Source organism: Bos grunniens, chromosome 7, assembly GCF_055505025.1.
Source record: "Bos grunniens cultivar Pamir isolate PY7600 chromosome 7, Bosgru_T2T1.0, whole genome shotgun sequence".
In the NCBI taxonomy this organism is placed as follows: Eukaryota; Metazoa; Chordata; class Mammalia; order Artiodactyla; family Bovidae; genus Bos; species Bos grunniens.
Window position 1 is genome coordinate 33,932,117 of NC_141171.1, and position 14,909 is coordinate 33,947,025.

At 39.0% G+C, this 14,909-nt stretch overlaps 1 protein-coding gene across 18 annotated transcripts in view; it reads right to left on the reverse strand.

The window, feature by feature from the left end:
• Positions 1-14,909, reverse strand: part of PRR16 (proline rich 16) — a 1,143,323-nt gene that overhangs the window by 889,125 nt on the left and 239,289 nt on the right. Inside the window, exon 5 of one of the 18 annotated variants that reach the window (XR_015167102.1) lies at positions 14,357-14,631. The exons of 16 other annotated variants lie outside the window; for them this stretch is intronic. The gene's annotated coding sequence lies outside the window, so the exon portion shown is untranslated. Of the gene's footprint in view, positions 1-14,356; positions 14,632-14,909 lie in introns of those variants that run through there. One more of the 18 variants, XR_015167112.1, reaches the window with a different exon arrangement.

A 14,909-nucleotide genomic window follows, 5' to 3' on the forward strand; every position in this document is an offset into this window, starting at 1 on the left:
TAAAATTAACAATTTCTAAATGCCTGAAAGATCACAAGATTTACCTTCTCACTATTTGTTGGGTATAATTCATATAGACCTTTTGTTCTCAAATCACTTTGGCATTTGGAAAACATAAGTTCTAAGCACTGTTTTATTATCCTCCCAAGTGAAGGAAAGGCATTTTGAAGAAGAGTAGCCCAAAGCAATCTCAGTTTCCAAATCTCTCAAGATCTGCAACCTAGGAGTGATGTCAGAAACATGGTGAAGTGAAAAACTACTTCTGCCTCTCGTATTCAGCCTATAACCATTAAAGCATCCATAACCCAACAAAGGTGCCTCTGCCCAATACAACAGGATGCCAGAGAATTCCACACAGCTGTACCTCTAAAGGCAGGTGGATGGGATCACACAGAGGAGGTGGAACTGAGGGAACAGAGAGAGTGTCTGTACACACAGCCCTCCGACCATAGCAATGGAGCCCACATCTAGAGAAAATTCAGAGCAGCAGGAAAGATGGCACACACAACTCCATCCACTCAACCACAACAGCGTCCATGGAAACAGGTAATGGGGCAGCAGTGGAGCCGGAGCCTGAGACCCCATCCCTCCAGCAACTGAGGCACCCTGACCCTGGTGCCTGCCCTCCCCCATCTGCAGTAGCAGAGCCTCTGAACTTCACAAAAACAGGATATGGTAGAGGTGCCTGCACAACCCTGGCTCTTCCCTCTCGGTTTCCTTCCCTCTTTAGTAAGGCCTGTGTCTCAGGGGATCCCAGGTGCAAGGAGAGAGCTCTGCATATCAGGGACAATAGAGGCTCTGGCAGAAGCAAGTCACCAATGCCCCCTGTGAGCCACACTTCTTAAAGAGAGATCAGAGACTGGAAAGTGCCACTGTCAAATATAACTTGTGGTCACTCAGGTAAAAGAAATAAAAAGCTTGTGTGATAGTGCCATCTGACAGAAAATCAAAGAACAAAGTCTAACTTCTAACCTGTCATTTAATTTCAAATGCATCAGCGGAGCAACAACTCATCAAGCAACATAAAGAACCACAGATAACACTACACTGCAAAAATAAATAAATAGATAAATAAGACTAAGGCAATTCTCTAGAAACCAAACTTACAGTCACAGAAGATTATGATCTAACTGATAGAGAATTCAAAATAGCTATCATGAAGAAACTCAGTGAGAGAAAGAAAACTCAAAAAGGCAGTTTAATGAGCTAAGAAATAAAATTAATGAATAAAAGGAACACTCTACCTAAGGTTAAAACTGTAAAAAAAAAAAAAAAAACAGAAATGTTGGAGCTAAAGAACACAATAAATGAGAAGAATGCATTAGAGAGCAGTGGAAATAGAGCAGGCCATATGGAAGAGAGAATTAGTAAGCCCAAAGATAGAAATCTAGAAACAATACAAGTAGAAGAGGAAAGAGAAATAAGGTATTTTAAAAGTGAGGAAATCCTGCAAGAGTTATCTGAATCTTTTAGGAAGGGTAACATTAGGATAATGGGTTTCCCATAAGAGAATAGAGGACAAAGTGACCAGATTATTTAAAGAAATAATAGCTGACAACTTCCCAGGTATGGTGAAGAAACTGCATATAAAAGTCCATGAAGCTTAGAGAAAACCAAATGACCTCAATGCCAAAATATCTTTTCTAAGACATGTAATATTAAAACTGTCAAAAGTCAATGACAAAGAATTGTAAAGGCAGCAAGGGAAAAAGAATGGTAACCTACAAAAGAAACCCCTAGTAGGCTATCAGCAGATTTCTCAGCAAAAACCATGAGGGAATGGGATGACAGTCTCAAAATACTGAAAGACAAAAACTGTCACCCAACAATACTGTATCCAGCAAGTTTATCACTCAGATGTAAAAGAAAAAAAAAAAAAAGATTTTCCTCAACAAAAGCTGAAGGAATCCATCAACACTAGACCTGCCTTGGCACCCCACTCCAGTACTCTTGCCTGGAAAATCCCATGGATGGAGGAGCCTGGTAGGCTGCAGTCCATGGGGTCGCTAAGAGTCGGACATGACTGAGCGACCTCACTTTCACTTTTCACTTTCATGCATTGGAGAAGGAAATGGCAACCCACTCCAGTGTTCTTGCCTGGAGAGTCCAGGGGACGGGGGAGCCTGGTGGGCTGCTGTCTATGGGGTCGCACAGAGTCAGACACGACTGAAGCAACTTAGCAGCCGCAGCAGCAGACCTGCCTTACAAGAGACAGTGAAAAAAACTTTTATCAGAAACAAAATAGCAAAAACTACACAAAACTTTTTAAACACTTTATTATAGTATAAAGGTTAAAGGTGGGAAAAGAAAGCAGAAAAATAACTGTAGCTATCTCAGTTTGGTAACAAATTCACAACACAAAAAAAGGGTCATTTAAGACAACAAAAACATAAAGGGAGAAAAAGAGAAGAACGTCAACCCATATAGGTAACTGAAAATAAGATGCTTTCAGCTGGAAAAGGACTTCTAGCTAAGAGATGCTTATACAAACTTCATGGTAACCACAAAATATAAACCCAGAGCAGAGACACGAAACAGCTTTTTAAAAAAGAGGTAACTGAGAAAAACAGAAAATCACCAAACCAAAATGGCATAGAGAAACAAAAAGGAAAAAATGGAGACAGAGAAACCAAAAAACAAAGTAAAAAATGGCAACACTAAGTTCTCACTAATTGATCATCACACTAAATATAAATAAACCGAACTTGCCAATTAAAAGACACAGAGTAGTTGGATAGATTAACAAACAAGATCAGACTATATGCTGCCTCCAGGAGACACAAATACTGGCCCAAATGGAAGGGTCAGACAATGCTACTTCAAACAAATAACAGCCAAAAGAAAGCAGGTACATACGTGCTCTGGAGCTTCCCTGGTAGCTCAGTGGGTAAAGAATCTGCCTGTGATTCAGGAGGTCCTGGTTCAATTTCTGGGTTGGGAAGATCCCCTGGAAAAGGGTTAGGCTACCCACTCTAGTATTCATGGGCTCCCCTGGTGGCTCAGATGGTAAAGAATCTGCCTTCAGTGCAGAAGACCTGGGTTTGATCTCTGGGTTGGGAAGATCCGCTAGAGAAGGACATGGCAACCCACTCCAGAATTCTTGTTTGTAGAATCCCCAAGGACAGAAGAACCTAGCGGGCTACAGTCCATAGGGTGGCAAGAGCTGGACATGACTGAGCAACTAAGCACAGCCCAGCACATACAGGCTTATATCACACAAAATAGTCTTCAAGACAAAAAAGGATAACAAGACACAAAAATGGACAGAATATTATAATAACACAGGGGACAATTCATCAGGAAGACTGACAGAGATTAATATATGCATCTAACATAGGAGCACCAATGTATATAAAGCAATTAGTCATGGAACTAAAGGAAGAAAATGATAGTAACAAAATAACAGTAGGGGACTTTTAACACTAATCCAATTTACATCCCTTTATCTTCATTATAGCATTATTTGCAATAGCCAATATATATAAACAATCTACATGCCCATCAACAGATAAATGGATAAGGGAGATGTGATGGACAGATAGCAGAATACTGCTGCTGCTGCTGCTACTGCTAAGTCACTTCAGTTGTGTCTGACTCTGTGCGACCTCATAGACGCCAGCCCACCAGGCTCCCCCGTTCCTGGGATTCTCCAGGCAAGAACACTAGAGTGGGTTGCCATTTCCTTCTCCAATGCACGAAAGTGAAAAAATAAAGTGAAGTCGCTCAGTCGCGTCCAACTCCCAAGCGACTCCATGGACTGCAGCCCACCAGGCCCCTCCGTCCATGGGATTTTCCAGGCAAGAGTACTGGAGTGGGTTGCCATTGCCTTCTCCAGCAGAATACTACTCAGCCATAAAAAAGATGAAATCTTGCCATTTCTAACAACATAGATGGCCTTGAGAAAATTATGCTAGGTGACATAAGTCTAATAAAAAAAAATGACTTACAATTTCATTCATATGTGAAGTATAAAAAACAAGCAAGAAAACAAAAACAAGATAAATTTACAAACCAATAAAGCAGAAACAAACTCGTAGATACAGAAAACAGAGTAGTGTTTACCAGAGGGCAAGGGATCAGAGGAAGAGCAAAATGGGTAAAGACGATCAACTGTACGGTGATGGGTAGAAAATACATTTTTGCAGTGAGCTCATGGTAAAGTATAAAGATAGAGACAAAGAATGTTGCACAGGTGAAACAATGTAATATTATTAATCAATGTTACCTCAATAATTAATTAATTTTTAAAGGAATTGCAACTCATATGCAATAGATCTTAGGTGGCCTGGAAAGTTCCAAAAATCCACTCTTTACACTTTATTAGGAGTTGGTTCTGTCTGCAATCAGAGTCAAACGGTCAGGGTCATCCCAAAGAACTTCTAATCCTTATACGCGGGAATTCCTTCTGACCTCAAGGCTTAGAGTTAACTTATGTTTCCTCTCTTTGACATTTTTCCTTCTCTTGACTCCATTTCTCTTTATCAATCATCTCTATTTCCTTCTCTACCTCCAAACTCCAGACTCTAATAACCTCACACCTCAGTCACTTCAATACTTTCTTACCTTTCCAAAGTCCTATTTTCTTTTAGGACATTTCAGTTCAGTTCAGTTCAGTCGCTCAGTCGTGTCCGACTCTCTGCAACCCCATGAACCACAGCACACCAGGCCTTGCATTATTAGGTGAATCTTTGAAAAACATTTCTAAAAATTAACAAAACTATAATATGTGTCAATCCCCAACCTAGGCTCTAATCACTGTTTCATCCTTGGTGGTTTCCCATGCTTTGAACACCAAGAAACAGCCTGAAAGACTCGCCAGGTTCACTGGGAGATATGTCTTAGAGGGGAATTCAACTTCACAGTTTTGGGTTTAACTAAACAGACATTTTTGTCTCCTAAAGAATATCAGGCATCATGCTTGACAGTGGAGAGCAACAATGAGTAAGACACGGTCCTGCTTTTGAAGAGCTCATTGTGGTTGGAAAGAGAGTTTAAAACACCATTACCACTATAAAACATGAGGCAATTGCTAGAGAGGATTATGTGTAAAACACATGTATACCTGTGGCAGATTCATTTTGATATTTGGCAAAACTAATACCATTATGTAAAGCTTAAAAATAAAATAAAATTAAAAAAAAAAAAAAAAAACGCTATAAGAACACAATGGAGGGGCATAGTGGGAGTGAGATTAGAGAACGACCGGGGAAAGCCATGTAGGAGATACAGTTGACTGCTGCTGCTGCTGCTGTTGCACCTGATTAGAAAATTAGGGCTTCCATTCCTAAATAATATTCAAAATGATAATAAGAAAAAAGATTTCCTTAGAGTACACCTGAGGTTGTAGTTTCAAATGGAAGGTGATGGATATGGAATTATTAACAGAGAGAAAAATTAAGGGAGGGAAGGCAGAATATAAACTTGTGTAATAGAGAACTTCCAAGACTCTGCAAATCACAATACGAGACAGAAAATGAGAAAAGGGGATCGAGTTGGGCTCCAAGTTCTCAAGTCTGAGTGCTAAAGGCAAAATAAGATATTGAAGACAGAATATTCAGAACAGAACCAGGGCTGGAGAAGGGGAGAGAAATACACGGCATTTTAGATGGACTAAAGAGACTCCTGTCTGTGCAGCAGGCATTTACAGATGGCACCTAGCATACAGCACAGGTGTGTATTGGGGAACATGATAGGAACATTAGGAAAGATGTGCAAAAGAAGAGCAGGGAGCCAGGATGAGAGGTAAGGATTCATCTACATTTGAAGTCAACAGAATCTGGTGAAACTAAGCAAAGAAAATAAAAAGGAGCATCCAGAATATTAAGAGAAGCTCATCATCATCTAGGACTTGTCAATCTTTCCAGATATTGCTTTAAAATAAAGATCATGAATTACCTTCTGCTGTAGCAAATAAAAGACCGTTTGGGCCCTTTATCTGCTAGTGGTCACAGAAATTCGAGTTAGCTTTTGAAAATTCATTTCAAACAGAGAATCTTTATAGTATGTACAAGAGTATGTTTTTCATTATGAAGTAACAATATGAGAGAAAATCTGAAGAAATGCACTATAATTCACTTACATTTTACTGAGAAAATGGAGACACATGGCTTGTCTCCAGCTGATTTGACTGCTCCCAACAGCCACACAGCTGTAAACTGCCACCAGCAAGCCTTATACTTCAAAATGATCAAAATAAAAGAACATATAAAGTTCTACATAATAAATAGTAGCCTGCATTTAAAGCCAATGTGTTTTATATTTTTAGTCCTCAGCAGAGGTATCTTTCATATATGAACATTGAAAGAACCTACCAATAGTTCATAAATCCAAGGCTGTAAAACTGCACACCTCCCACTGATACTCAATATTTTAGGTTTTTATAAGCCCTCTCTGGGGTAAAGCCTTCTTCTCCACAGGCCAGAAAAGGATGCTGATGAGGACTGGCCTATATTTAAGGGATAAAGAGTTCAAATAAATCTAAGCCAAAACATTAGCGATGAACAATGAAAATATAATGCAACCAACCTACACATCAGAATATTATGGCTTTTTTTCTTATATGGGAAGCAGTAGTACTTGGAGTCAGACAGACTGCTATCCAAATTCTAGTTCTACTACCTAATACTGACGCAAACCTTGAAAATATTAGGGAATCACTGTTTCCACACATGAAAAATTGGATAGTGCGTTTCACTTGTAGGGTCATTGGAAGGGTTAAATGAAGTGGTGTATATAAATTACCTAGGACAGGGCCTGATACAAATCTGCACTATGTAATTGGGGAGGTTAGTTTTAAAGAACAACATTAATTTTGTTTGATCTCTTTTCTCAACCATGGTTTTATCGACTTGTATTAGTTAACAGTAGTGCTTCTGTAATCTGACATTTTCAAGATTCCACATAATTAACACAATTTCCAGCAAACTGTATTGCTAATTTCTCTAGCCTTTATGACCATCTATGATTGATGCTCTCTTAGCTAGTAATAAATGTGATGATATTATGAGTTCTATAACTCGTTATAAGTAGGACAAAACAAGGTGATTTATGAAATCAAAGACAGGTGGAACAAAACATACTTGATCCTCAGTCAAGAAATAGAAAATAATTTGATAGGAGTGTAGGACCATTTGGGAGAAAAAAATACATCATGCAAAGAAAAAAGATATTATGTTTTTAATAGGTAGTGTGAACCTTACATTAATTATGCAGTACAGCATCATCATTAACAATATGCCTTTTTTAGTTATACAGACCTCAGGTGAGTCACTGACATTCTCTGTGTCTCAGTTTCCTTTTCTGTTACATTTTTACCTCATAGGATGTTAAGGATGAAGTGAGTTAATAGTGTAGGGGAGCAGAATTCACCATCCCCAAATATGTCTCTCTGGCAGAAGTATTATTTCAGGCTGATCATTTTTTAAGAAACTGCAGAGACAGGAGAAGTTCTGAAAATGAAGAGGAATTTACCCTTCATAAGAGACATTTATAAGTACAAAATAAGTTTTAATTTGTAAAGTGTCTCCTTTGCAATACCAGGGAAAGGAGGTCAACTCCAAATTTCTAGAAACTTTTATAATGCAGAAGAAAATTTAAATTTGTATTATAACTGTTTACTGTTCTTTTCTTGGTAATTTCCCAGCATCTTCTTTTATCTTTAAGTGAAGTTGGTATTTAAGGTGAGGGCTTCCTCCACTTCATAGAGTTACTCAGTTTTCCTGGGCCTGTCCCATGTACACAGGAGGTATACATGTTACTAAACTTGTATTTGTTTTTCTCCTGTTAATCTCATGTATCAATTGAATTATTAGACCAGCCACAGACCCTTGAAGGGAAGAAGAGAAAGCTTTTCCATTTGTGAAGTACACAGCTGTCAAGGATAGTTAGTTCTCAATAACTAAGTGTTCTTATTATTTATTGAATTCATTAAGGTCTTCGAAAAAAAGAGAAAACACAGTTAGCTGACATTATGAAAAGCCCTTACTACTGGTATGATTTTCAGAGGCATGGGTAGGAAAAGGAGCAACAAAAGATATTGAGGGAGCCCAGGACTCAGAAGCCATCATCATACAAGGTCTGCAGAGGCAAAGGAGAGGAGGATATTGTGGTCATACATGGCAATCACAAAGGGACAGAGAACCACAGCAGGGAAAGGAAGAAGGAAATATCTCTATTTTCAACTGCCCAAACAAAATAGGAAACCAGAGGGCAGGGGAGTCAAGGTGCTGTAGACCACAGAAATCAACCTCCCAGTGCTCTACTAGAGCAGAGAAGGCCAAAGATGAAGAGGGTGACGAAGGGTTAAAGAGAAACTGTCCAGTCCAAATAATAATTGAATTGAAGGACACCCTTTACTCCTCAGAAATAGCCTAGAGCCTTTATTTTGTTCACTGCCTTTCTTCCTCAGTTCCTCAGACATGCCAAGTCTGTTTTCATTTTAGGAGAAAGACCTAGTATGACATCTGTGTTGCATCTGATATCTTCTGAGTTTGGTAGAATGTAAGCCTTTATTTTGAGACATATAGTTCACTTTTACTAGACCAATCCGTAGTCAAAGGGTGAAAATTCTTGATTATTAAAAAAAAAATGAACCATAAGCCAGATAAAGTTTAAGTTGTGAATTTATTTATGCAGAAGACAAAGGTGTCAAAATCTAACAAGACTTAACATTTTTGGTGAGTGCTTAGCAAACAGAGCAATGATTCACTTTATTTTTTTGGTTATTTTCTATACTCTTTCCTATAGAGTGATTTATAATTCCTATACCCACTTTTAGCCAAAGATTTTATCCTTGGTCAGCAAAGAGCTTAAATGAATCATCCTAAATCTTGATAGACAAAGACTCCTTGATAGTTCAGTTGGTAAAGAATCTGCCTGCAATGCAGAATACCCTGGTTCAATTCTTGGGTTGGGAAAATCCACTGGAGAAGGGATAGGCTACCACTCCAGGATTCTTGGACTTCCATTGTGGCTCAGCTGGTAAACAACTTGCCCGCAATGTAGGAGACCTGGGTTCAATCCCTAGGTTGGGAAGATCCCCTGGAGAAGGGAAAGGCTACCCATTCCTAATATTCTGGCCTAGAGAATTCCATGGACCATACAGTTCATGGGGTTGCAAAGGGTCGGACAGGACTGAGTGACTTTCACTTTCTTCTCTCTTTAACCAAACTTTAGTCAGGTTCCTTGATGTTCTCATTTTGGCTAGGACTTGCACTTGGACTCTGACCCTGCCTTGCTTATCGAGTTTTATCAAGAATCCTGCTGGGTTAGTTTAACAAAAATTCCCTACCCTTAATATCTGATAAAATTCCTCTTTCTATGTGGTATCCAACTCCTATTGATATTTGATCAAATTGTTTATTCTCCACCATGAATATCTCTTCACTGTTGGCATGTAGGAGGGATTTCCTCCTATTCCTCTGGGTTCTTTTAGAATCCAGAATCTATTAGAATTCTGGATTCTAATAATTTGACACAAGACAAATTAACAAAAGAAAATCAAATTTAATTTTGTATGTATATAGGTCCCAGGTAGCGCTAGTTGTAAATAACGTACCTACTAATGTAGGAGACACAAGAACATGGGATCAATCCCTAGGTTGGGAATGTCCCCTGGAGGAGGGCTTGACAACTCACTCCGGTGTTCTTGCCTGGACAATCCCCATGGACAGAGGAGGCTGGCAGGCTACACTCCATGGGGTCACAAAGAGTTGGGCATGACTGAAGTGACACAGCCCACATGCACATGTGGGTCTCATAAAATGGACCTAACCAAATGACCAATGCAGCTTCCACACTTTTTAGAAAAAGAAACAATATTTTTGTGAGGTATTTGAAAAGACAAGAAATTTAGGCTCGGGTGCTTAACTAAAAGGTAAATTTACCTGTTCTTAAATTCATTAAAAACATTCCTGGCTACCTATGTCTATATGGCATTTTGAATTCACTTTTGAACCTATTATAACATCTTTTTGGTTTCCTCGATAATGAATCAGTAAATGAATTTTGACATTTTATATTTGTACAAGTCATGATTTTACCTTTTAAAAATTACTGTTTAACAGGTATTACTGTTGAATAATTGAACAACATAGGTTTGACAAGTTCAAGAGTCAACAACAAGTTGACTCTTGAACAACATAGGTTTGACCTGTGTGGGTCCACTTATATGCATATCTTTTCGATAGCATATACTATCCTACTACTCAATCCATGGTAAGTTCAATCCATAGATATGGAACCACAAATACAGAGGAAGCTAGTACACAGAGGAACAGCCTATAGAGAGGGTCGATATAAGTTATACATGAATTTCCAACTGCGCATAAGGTGAGCATCCCTGACTCCCACATTGTTCAAGGATCAACTGTACTATTATTCCCAATTTTGTTGTTGTTGTTCAGTTGCCTAGTCGTGTCTGGCTCTTTGTGACCCCATGGACTGCAGCATGCCATGCCTCCCTGTCCCTCACTATCTTCCAAAGTTTGCCCAAGTTCATGTCCATTGCATTGGTGATGCCAACCAGCTATCTCATCCTCTGATGCCCTCTTCACCTTCATCAAAAGGCTCTTTAGTTCCCCTTTGCTTTCTGCCATTAGAGTGGTGTCATCAACATGTCTGAGGTTGTTGATGTTTCTCCTGCCTATCTTGATTTCAGCTTGTAACTCCTCCAACCCAGCATTTCTCATGATGTGCTCAGCATATAGGTTAAACAAACAGGGTGAAGCAGACAGCCCTGTCGTACTCCTTTCTCAATCTCGAACCAATTCGTTGTCATTTCCATACAGCGTTCTAACTTGCTCCTTGACCCGCACATGGGTTTCTCAGGAGACAGGTACAATGGTCTGGTATTCCCATCTCTTTAAGAGCTTTCCACAGTTTATTATGATCCACACAGTCAAGGCTTTTCTGTTGTTCAGTTGCTCAGTCCTGTCCGACTCTTTGCAACCCCTTGACTGCTACTATAGTCTACTACTACTATATATGACTACTATATCTTTGATTATATTGGACCTTTGTAGGCAATGTAATGTCTTTGCTTTTTTCTACACTGTCTAGGCTTGTTATAGATTTTCTTCCAAGGAGCAAGCATGTTTTAGTTTTGTGGCTACAGTCATCATCTGCAGTGATTTCGGAGCCCAAGAAAATAAATTCTGTCACTGTTTCAACCACTCAATGTCAGGTCTGGCTCAGTCTCTTCTGGAGGTCACTGCTCCTTTCCCTCGGTCCCGGTGGGTACAAGGTTTTGTTTGCACCCTCTGAGTGTCTTTGGTGGGTCTGAGGCTTGATTCTAAATGTGATTGCACCCCTCCTACCTTCTTGTTGGGCTTCTCCTTTGCCCTTGGGCATAGAGTACTTTATTTTTGGTGGGATGCAACATTTTCCTGTTGATGGTTGTTCAGCAGCTCGTTGCAATTTTGGTGTTCTTGCAGGAGAAGATGAGCTCACGTCCTTTAACTCTGCCATCTTGCCTAACACCCAAAGGCTTTAGCATAGTCAATGAAATAAAGGTAGATGCTTTTCTAGAATTCCCTTTCTTTCTCTAAGATATAATGAATGTTGGCAATCTGATCTCTGGTTCCTCTTCCTTTTCTAAACCCAGATTAGATATCTGGAAGTTCTTGGTTTGCACAATGCTGAAGCCAAGCATGCAAGATTTTAAGCATGACCTTACTAGCAAGTGAGATGAATGAATTGTCCAATGCTCAGCACATTCTTTAGTACTACCCTTCTTGGGAATTGGGATAAAGATTGACCTTTTCCCAGTCCTGTGGCCACTGCTGGGTCTTCCAGATTTGCTAACATATTGAATGCAACACCTTGATGGCATCATCTTTTAGGGTTCTGAATAACTCTACTGGAATTTCATCACATCCACTAACTTTACTAACAGCAGTGCTTGCTAAGGCCCACTTGACTTTATACTCCAGAAAATCTGGCTCTGGGTGACTGACCACACCATCATAGTAATCCGGTTCATTAAGATCTTTTTTGTACAGTTCTTCCATGTATTCTTTCCATCTCTTCTTGATCTCTTCAATGTCTACTAGGTCTCTACCATTCTGTCCTTTATTGTGCCCATCTTTGGGCAAAATGTTCTCTTGATATTTCCAATTCTCCTGAAGAGATCTCTAGTCTTTCCCCTTCTGCTCTTTTCTTCTAGCTTAATGCACTGTTCACTGAAGAAGGTCTTCTTGTCTCTCCATGCTAATCTTTGGAACTCTGCATTTAATTGGATATACCTTTCCCTTTATCCCTTGCTTTTCATTTATCTTTTTCTTCAGCTATTTGTAAAGTCTCCTCAGATAACCACTTTTCCTTCTTGCTTTTCTTTTTCTTTGGGATGGTTTTGTTCGCTGACTCCTGTACAATATTATGGACCTCCATCCCTAGTTCTTCAGGCACACTGTTTACAAATTCTAATTCCTTGAATCCATTCATTAACCTCCGCTGCATATTCATAGGGAATTTGACTTAAGTCCTATGTGGCTGGCCTAGTGGTTTTCCCTACTTTCTTTAGCTTAAGCCTGAATTTTGCTACAAGAAGCTGATGATCTGAGCTACAGTTAGCTCCCCATCTTGTTTTTCCTGACTGTACACAGCTTCTCCATCTTTGGCTACAAATAATGTAATCAATGTGATTTCAGTATTGACCATTTGGTGATGTCCACGTGTAAAGTCATCTCTTGTGTTGTTGAAGAAGAGTATTTCTATGACCAGTGAAGTCTCTAGGCAGAATTCAGTTAGCCTTTACCCTGCTTCATTTTGTTCTCCAAGGCCAAACTTGCTTGTTACCCCAGGTATCTCTCGTCTTCCTACTTTTGCCAATTTTACCGATGGAGAAATTGAGGCTCAGAAAAGTTAGACAACCGACTCATGATTATTGAAGTCAGAGTGCATACTTTTCCCATACACTGTAACTGTATGAATATAAACAAAAATCACATGGTCTTTGTGTGGTACGGCATTTCTCAAGATGCTGAATCATATGCAGCATGAAAACCCAGCCAACTAATAATTACTGCTGATTAGATCATTAGTGACGAGACCTGCTAATTACATTTCAACATAGCTGCTGTATGGTAATAAAAATAATAGCTCAGTGAAGCATACACAAAGTAGCATTACACAAACCTAACCATCAAATGTCCCAGTAAATAATTTCAATTAAAACTCTAAGAAATCTCAGGTATAGTTTTCTTCCTTTCACAGATTCCTAGCATTAGCAGAGATGATTAGCTGGTTTTGATTGGTTTCATACCAGTAAAAAAGAAAAAAGAGAAAAGAGGGCAAGAAATGGAGAAAGAGGAGAAAGAAGAGGAACAGCAGGTTTCAGCATGTGATAAGCTAAAAATTGTTTACTTATGAGATAGGAAATTCTGTTTTGCAGTTGTGTGACACAGGGAAAGTTTTAATCACAGCCAGGTTCTATATATGTATATAAATTGGCTTAAGACCACCTGCCATTAAGCTATTTAGATAAAATGAGACAGTTACTATAAACCATCTGACACATAAGTAAGTCTTCAATACATTCTAATCCCCTCTGCTCAACCCTATCCCTATTCCCATCAAAGCACAGTGAAGCAGGAAAGAACAAGAATATAGAATTCACTTTAAGTGAATTAAGTAGTGCCCAAGAGCAGATGGTGAACCTAAATGGTGAACCTTCAACTAGATTTGGTTTCCAATGTATACCTGTAAGATATGAACATTAATGACAATTTACACCACAAGTAACTTCAAGACTTACACTGTGAATGTAATGAAAATGTGCTTGCCTTTAAAAATGAGAGACAAGCAAATGCCATATGACTCAGAAGTTGTGATCTCCATCAAATAGCAGCTGAGAGATTCATAGTGGTAACAGTGTGACATCCTGGAGGGACAATTTTATGCTATGCTTATTTTTGTACACAGCTGAAGTGACAAACTAATATATAGTCTTAAAGCCATTTAAGATGATAGAATGCTCTGTATTTCCTCACTCAGCTACAGTTTTTGGAGGGGAAAAGGATGGGCGTTTGTTTTAAATCACATTTCCAATTTAGTTCATGGAGGATAACTGGCAAAACGTTGAAAAAATCAATTTTTTCCCTAGCTTTTTTTTACCTTTCTCAGTGTCTCTCTAATATCTCATCCCCCAACTCTTTCAAAATGTTTCATTTTCATGAATTCTCTAAATATAATAACACTAAATTTGTTGCAAACAATGCAAAACTAGCTCCATGCTCTATATTAAGTATAAAATGTAAATATAAACACAAAATACTAAGTAAATATTTTATTTTTCTAAGAGGTCAGTTCACAAATTGTTAAAAATGTTATAAGGTAGGTGGAGACTTTTCCATCATGTAGAGGGGGAAAGAACTGCCTTAAAGAGAGCACAAAAAGGGAGCACAGATGATGGGTCCTCTCTGAATCTCTGACAATCAATCAGTTTTAAGTAGAAAAGTCATCTTGAACACAGAGATGTCAAATAGGAAACAATTTCTTCTGAGCAGAGGTCCATTTCAGGTTTTCTGTAATTCAACTGAGTTTGAACACTTCACCATAGGCCACCATAAGACAATCTACAGGTATGTGCAGACACCATGGCCCATAACTATCTTTTCAGACATTCTTGATCACCTGGAGAGTAAAGGCCATCAAATGCCAAGGATTAAAACTACGTCACAGATACCACTTTCATAAGTTACTAATACCTTAGCAAGTTCACATGGACACTTAACCTGATGCTGATTACTTGTTGTTTATTTGCTAAGTCATGTCCAACCCTTTGTGACCCCATGGACTATAGCCTACCAAGCTCCTCTGTCCATGAGATTTCCCAGGCAAAAATACTGGAGTGGGTTGCCATTTCTTTCTCCAGGGATCTTCCCAACCCAGGGATCGACTCCACATCTCCT